Consider the following 7789-nt stretch of genomic DNA (forward strand, 5'->3'; position numbering starts at 1 on the left):
ACTAGAGCAAGTGCCTAGCTCAAAAGATATAAGTCAAGCACATAGAGTATTCTAATAAATTCACGATTAATGTGTGTCCCTCTCAAAAGGTGTGTACAGCAAGGATGGTGGTGCCAAACTAAAAAGCAAAGACTCGTATCATACAAGACGCTCCAAGCAAAACACATATCATGTGGTGAATAAAAATATAGTCTCAAGTAAAATACCGGTAGATTGAAGACGAAAGAGGGGGTGCTTCAGGGGCATCCCCAAGCTTAGATGCTTGGTTGTCCTTGAATATTACCTTGGGTTCCTTGGGCATCCCCAAGCTTAGGATCTTGTCACTCCTTATTCCATGCATGGTCCATCGAAACTTCACGCAAAACTTGAAAACTTCACAACACAAAACTCAATAGGAAAACTCGTAAGATCTGTTAGTGAAACAAATCCAAACCTTACTTTTAGGTACTGTTGTGAACTCATTCTAATTTTATATTTTTGTTATATCTAATGTTCCAACTTCTCAATGGTTCATACCCCCCCCCCCCCGATACGGCTCATAGATTCATCAAAATAAGCAAACAACACAAAGAAAATAGAATCTGTCTAAAACAGAATAGTCTGTAAAGATGCGAATTGATGTAATAACTATGTATCTCTAAAATTTCTTAAAAATTAGGGTAACGTGGGAAATTTGTGTACCAGTAACGTGTAAATAATTCAGAATTTTATCACGCTCCAGCAATCACAGAGAATTCTATTACTGGACGCAAAAGTTTCTGTTTTTCAGCGGAACCAATCTACTATCTTCCAAATCACCCCAAAGGTCTTACTTGGCACAAACACTAATTAAAATCATAAAAAAATCTCTAACCAGAGGCTAGAAGATATATTTATTGCAAAACAGGAGCAAAAAAGTAATAAAATAAAATTGGGTTGCCTCCCAACAAGCATTATTGTTTAATGCCCCTAGCTAGGCATAATGCATAGATCTAGGTATTGTTATCTTCGGTATTCAATTCCTCAGGTGCACATCCGCGTCTCTTAGGGATATTACTATTTTTGGTGATCTCACTCCTAGATAGAAAATCAAGAAGTTCGTTTGTAAAGATTGGTCCCTTAAGGACATTGAGAAAACTAGGGTAAATACTTATCATTTTAAGATCCTCGTTTCCTTTATTAGAAGATTCATCCTTATTTTTAGGAACGTAAATAAACTTAGTAGTTTTATTAGTAGGATATTTTGAAGTGATTTTAACGGCGGAGAAAGCGAAACCCAAATTGGTAATAATATCTTCTATCTTATCGATTCTACCGGAACCTTGCTCTACCCTTTTATCAATCATAGGTTCTTTCTGTTTTAGGGTTTTTAGAGTGATTCCTACCTTAGATCCAATTTGAGTAATATGATTTTGGATCTTTTTATCCAAGTTTTCAACATGCTCTATGGTAGAAATTTTATTCTCAATAATCTCAAGCCTTTGCATCACATGTGTTGGGGAACGTTGCATGGAAAACAAAACAAAATTATACGCACACGCAAGATCTATCCATGGAGATGCATAGCAATGGGAGGGGATAGTGTGTCTACGTACCCTCGTAGACTGTAAGCGGAAGCGTTTAGTAATGCGGTTGATGTAGTCGAACTTCTTCACGATCCAACCGATCAAGTACCGAACGTACGGCACCTCCATGTTCAGCACACGTTTAGCTCGGTGACGTCCTCGCCTTCTTGATCCAGCAAGACGGGCGAAGTAGTGGATGAGTTCAGGTAGCATGACGGCATGGTGACGGTGATGGTGATGCTATCTCCGCAGGGCTTCGCCTAAGCACTACGAAAATATGACCGAGGGATGAAACTATGCAGAGGGGCGCCGCACACGGCTAAGACAATGTTGTGGCTTGTGTGGCACCCCCTCCCCATGTATATATAGGTGGGGGAGAGGGGAGGCAGCCAGGAGGCGCCCCAAGTGGGGCCGAATCCCAGTTGGGCACCTGCCCTTGGCCTCCCCCCTTCCTTCTTTTGGCGCCAGGGAAAGGAAGGAGGAGGTGGAGGCCCCCCCCTTTCCTTTCTCCCATAAGGAGGGGAAGGCAGGAGGAGGAGGCGCCCCCCCTTTCCTTCTTCTAGGGCCAGCGGCTAGGGAGAGGGCGCGCCAGCCCCCTTGTGGGCTGGTGAGTGCCTCTCCTTGGCCCATTAGGACCATAGACCTCACAAGGCCTCCCGGAACCCCTTCCGGTGATCCGATGACTACCCGGTACCCCCGAAAGTCTTCCGGTGTCCAAATAGTATTGTCATATATATCAATCTTTACATCCGGACCATTTTGGAGCTCCTCTTCATGTCTGTGATCTCATCCGGGACTCCGAACAACATTCGGTCACCAAATCACATAACTCATATAACACTATATCGTCAACGAACGTTAAGCGTGCGGACCCTACAGGGTCGAGAACTATGTAGACATGACCGAGACACCTCTCCGGTCAATAACCAATAGTGGAACCTGGAAGCCCATATTGGTTCCTACATATTCTACGAAGATCTTTATCGGCCGAACCATTACGACAACATACGTAATTCCCTTTGTCCGTCAGTATGTTACTTGCCCGAGATTCGATCTTCGGTATCTTAATACCTAGTTCAATCTCGTTACCAGCAAGTCTCTTTACTCGTTCAATAATACATCATCTCGTAACTAACTCCTTAGTCATTTTGCTTGCAAGGCTTCTTACGACTTTGTATTACCGAGAGGGCTCAGAGATACCTCTCCAATTCACAGAGTGACAAATTCTAATCTTGATCCATGCCAACTCAACAAACACCTTCGGAGGTACCTGTAGAGCATCTTTATGGTCACCCAGTTACGTTGTGACGTTTTATAGCACACAAGGTATTCCTCCGGTATCCGGGAGTTGCATGATCTCATAGTTGAAGGAATATGTATTTGACATTAAGAAAGCGATAGCAATAAACTGAAAGATCATATGCTAAGCTAAAGGATGGGTCTTGTCCATCACATCATTCTCCTAATGATGTGATCCCGTTATCGAATGACAACTCATGTCTGTGGTTAGGAAACCTTAACCATCTTCGATCAACGAACTAGTCTAGTAGAGGCTTACTAGGGACACGGTATTTGTTTATGTATTCACACATGTATTTAAGTTTCTTGTCAATACAATTCTAGCATGAATAATAGAACTTTACCATGAATAAGGAAATATAAAATAATAACAACTTTATTATTGCCTCTAGAGCATATTTTCATCAGTCTCCCACTTGCACTAGAGTCAATAATCTAGATTACATTGTAATGAATCTAACACCCATGGAGTCTTGGTGCTGATCATGTTTTGCTCGTGGAAGAGGCTTAGTCAATGGGTCTGCCACATTCAGATCCGTATGTACTTTGCAAATTTCTATGTCTCCATCCTTGACCTTTTCACGAATGGAGTTGAAGCATCTCTTGATGTGTTTTGTTCTCTTGTGAAACTTGGATTCCTTTGCCAAGGCAATTGCCCTAGTATTGTCACAAAAGATTGCCATTGGACCCGATGCACTGGGTATTACCCCTAGATCGGATATGAACTCCTTCATCCAGACTCCTTCATGCGCTGCTTCCGAAGCAGCCATGTACTCCGCTTCACACGTAGATCCCGCCACGACACTCTGATTGGATCTACACCAACTGACAGCTCCACCATTCAATATAAATCGGTATCCGGTCTGAGACTTAGAGTCATCCAGAATTTTGTCGAAGCTAGCATCAACGTACCTTTTACGACGAGCTCTTTGTCACCTCCATAAACGAGAAACATATTCTTGGTCCTTTTCAGGTACTTCAGGATGTTCTTGACCGCTGTCCAGTGATCCACTTCTGGATTACTTTGGTACCTCCCTGCCAAACTTATGGCAAGGCACACATCAGGTCTGGTACACAACATAGCATACATGATAGAACCTATGGCTGAGGCATAGGGAATGACTTTCATTTTCTCTCTATCTTCTGCAGTGGCCGAGCTTTGAGTCTTACTCAACTTCACACCTTGTAACACAGGCAAGAATCCTTTCTTTGACTGGTCCATTTTGAACTTCTTCAAAACTTTGTCCAAGTATCTGCTTTGTGAAAGTCCTATTAAGCGTCTTGATCTATCTCTATAGATCTTGATGCCCAATATATAAGCAGCTTCATCAAGGTCTTTCACTGAAAAACTCTTATTCAAGTATCCTATTATGCTATCTAGAAATTCTATATCATTTCCAATCAACAATATGTCATCCACATATCTACCATTCTTAAGTTGCTCCCCATTACTCCCTATTCTCTCACCATGCACACTGTCCACATCAGCAATGTGCCACCTCATCAACAATGAACATGCACCCATCCACTTCAGCAAATCTGCCACACCAGAAGAAGAAAAAAATCCACAGAACAAATCGTGTACTTTAATCTCTCTTTTTTTTTTTTTTTTTTTGCGGGGGTGTACTTTAATCTCTGTATGTAGCACACATCTGTTCCTCTTCGTCTTCTGAAACTGACCTGATATTTTCTTCACTTAAGGGCCCAGTCACCGCCTTATCCTCAACTCCCCACCCCCGCCTCCTCCTTCCCCGTCTCTGCTCAAATCACGGCGTTCTCTGTGGCTCCATGCCAACTTCATGAGCAAAGATTAGTGGCTTCGGTTTGATCGATCCCCGACCATCTACCATGGGTGGATTCGGCGGCAACTTTGGCTGGTGCTGTGGTGTTCTCTGCGGTTCCATGCCACGTTTGTGTGGTGGTACTGGTGGCTTCGAATTCGATCAATCCCCGACGTACCCCATGGGTGGATTCGGCGGCAACTGCAGGCTGGGGGCCATGCTCTTCTTCTTCCGCCCGAATCACGCTCACGGCCCTCAACAGGATGGTGCGGCCAGCGCCCTACAGGTACTAGATGACCTACATGTACCCGAACTACATCCCTATCCCCGCTCCCAACAATGTCTCCTCCCACAGGTACGGGCTGTTCCTATACCATGAAGGGTGAAAGAAGATCGACTTTGAGGAGCAAATCAGGAAGCTACCATCATCCGCTGCAACTTCTCAACGAGAGGTGAGTGATCAGATCTCTCTTCAGCCTTTCCCAATTCATCTAATCTAACGTTTTGTCGGGTTTTTATTTTGTCATATTCAGTCGCAAGCTGCTCGACAATTTGCTGTAGATATTTGTGGTTTCATCCTGCATATGTCTTTTTCTGCTCAGTAAACAAGTTTACCATCTCTGAAATTTATTATTTGAATTGGATTAACACATGACTTGTGTCTTATATTTGTTTCAGCACATATATCATTCCTCCCATGTCGAGCAATGCATTGGTTCGAACAAATCATCAAATACTCAGGACTACAACGTACTATCCTGTTTATATATGCAAGTCATGATCAACACTTAGTTAAAAGAAAGGCTTGGATGACATTAGATTGGCATATATGTGAGTAAAACTATATTTTTTCCATTTTCTTCTATTCTACACAGGGTGGAGGTGCTGGAATTATGCATATACATATCACCAGTGAGGTGGTTACTGCACCATCCGCTTCTGCATAGTTATTTGGTGGTATCTCAGCCACTGCACACTTGACACGCCCTGCCGCCACGATCGCTCACCTGATTCAGAGCAGCAATTTACTGCAGCTAACACATGTAAGTATGCACACATCCATGCAAGTTTCCAATGACTTCCATCTACGCACTGTTAATCTGTTATTCATCCACGCCAGCACACACACGATTTCATTGTCACATTATTTAGCAGATCCCGATAATTTCATTCACATGATTATTTATTGAGTACATACATCCTTTTTTCTTGACTCTTTAAGTTTTGGTGGAGATCAAATGGAATTAACTCCAGCCATGGATACAAAGACCATTTCTGAGAGTTGTATGTTTAATTTTTTGTTAGTTGTTACAGGCAATTTATTTTCGTGGCTTGGCACTGCTGATCATAGTCCATGTCAGTAACCTTGGATTGGAGAAAGGTGCTATTTGGAACATGTCTCATCATTACGAGTTGGAATTACATAACATGATAATGTTGTCAATTTTATCCTCCTTCATAGAATTAGTTCTTTACTAGCTAGCTTGAGTGGTTCACTTTTGCCATTAAAAATTCTAAGCTTCAGAGATTTGCATAGAGCAACATTCAGTGGTTCATATACATATCTGATAAATAGTGCTCTGTTGTAGTCCTTGGCCGTGGAGTTGATTCTTCGATATGTATTGTGTTCTTAGCAGCAATATTTGATTATATGTCTCGCACCACATAATCTTTTGTGTGAACACTTGCTGGATTATATGGTACATTGGGTTTATACAGTATCTTGTTTTCTACTTCTGATTTTCTATATGAGAACAAAGTTATCATAATAATGGTTCCGCAGCAACGCGCGGGGCATCGTCTAGTATTATCAGAAATGCTACAGAGCTCCCACTCACTTTCTTGTAAATACATGTTGTTAGGGAACGTACTAATTTCAAAAAAAATCCTACGCACACACAGGATCATGCTGATGCATAGCAATGAGAGGGGAGAGTGTGTCCACATACCCTCGTAGACTGAAAGCGGAAGCGTTAGCACAACGCGGTTGATGTAGTCATACGTCTTCACGATCCGACCGATCCGAGTACCGAATGTACGGCACCTCCGAGTTAAGCACACGTTCAGCTCGATGACGTCCCTCGAACTCCGATCCAGCCGAGCTTTGAGGGAGAGTTCCGTCAGCACGACGGCGTGATGACAGTGATGATGATGCTATCGACGCAGGGCTTCGCCTAAGCACCGCTACGATATTATCGAGGTGGAATATGGTGGAGGGGGGCACCGCACACGGTTGGAAGAGATCAACAGATCAACTGTGTCTCCAAGGGGTGCCCCCCTCCCCGTATATAAAGGAGTGGAGGAGGAGGGGGCCGGCCACCCTAGGCACGCCCCATGAGGAGTCCTACTCCCACCGGGAGTAGGACTCCCCCCTTCCAAGTGGGAGTAGGAGAGGGAAGAAGAGAGAGGGGGAAAGGAAAGGGGGGCGCCGCCCCCCCCCTCCTTGTCCAATTCGGACTGGGGGGAAGGGGGCATGCGGCTGCCCTTGGCCGCCCCTCCTCTTCTCCACTAGGGCTCAATAGGCCCATTAGTCTCCCCGGGGGGTTCCGGTAACCCCTCGGTACTCCGGTATGTGTCCGAAACTCCCCGAAACCATTCTGGTGTCCGAACATAGTCGTCCAATATATCGATCTTTATGTCTCGACCATTTCGAGACTCCTCGTCATGTCCGTGATCATTTCCAAGACTCCGAACTACCTTCGGTACATCAAAACACAAAACTCATAATACTGATCGTCATCTAACTTTAAGCGTGCGGACCCTACGGGTTCGAGAACTATGTAGACATGACCGAGACACGTCTCCGGTCAATACCCAATAGCGGAACCTGGATGCTCATATTGCCTCCTACATATTCTACGAAGATCTTTATCGGTCAAACCGCATAACAACATACGTTGTTCCCTTTGTCATCGGTATGTTACTTGCCCGAGATTCGATCGTCGGTATCTCAATACCTAGTTCAATCTCGTTACTGGCAAGTCTCTTTACTTGTTCCGTAATACATCATATCGCAACTAACTTATTAGTCACAATGCTTGCAAGGCTTATAGTGATGTACATTACCGAGAGGGCCCAGAGATACCTCTCCGACAATCGGAGTGACAAATCCTAATCTCGAAATACGCCAACCCAACAAGTACCTTCGGAGACACCTGTAGAGCA

The 7789-nt window shown here is 43.9% G+C and overlaps 1 long non-coding RNA gene across 1 annotated transcript; it reads left to right on the forward strand.

Moving 5' to 3' along the window:
- Nucleotides 1–4475: 4475 nt before the first annotated feature.
- On the forward strand, nt 4476–6343 carry LOC109782896 (uncharacterized). Its single transcript, XR_002237588.4, has 2 exons — nt 4476–4910; nt 4980–6343. It is a non-coding gene; the product is annotated as an uncharacterized lncRNA (long non-coding RNA).
- Nucleotides 6344–7789: the final 1446 nt, after the last annotated feature.

Source organism: Aegilops tauschii, chromosome 4 (genome assembly GCF_002575655.3).
Source record: "Aegilops tauschii subsp. strangulata cultivar AL8/78 chromosome 4, Aet v6.0, whole genome shotgun sequence".
In the NCBI taxonomy this organism is placed as follows: domain Eukaryota; kingdom Viridiplantae; phylum Streptophyta; class Magnoliopsida; order Poales; family Poaceae; genus Aegilops; species Aegilops tauschii.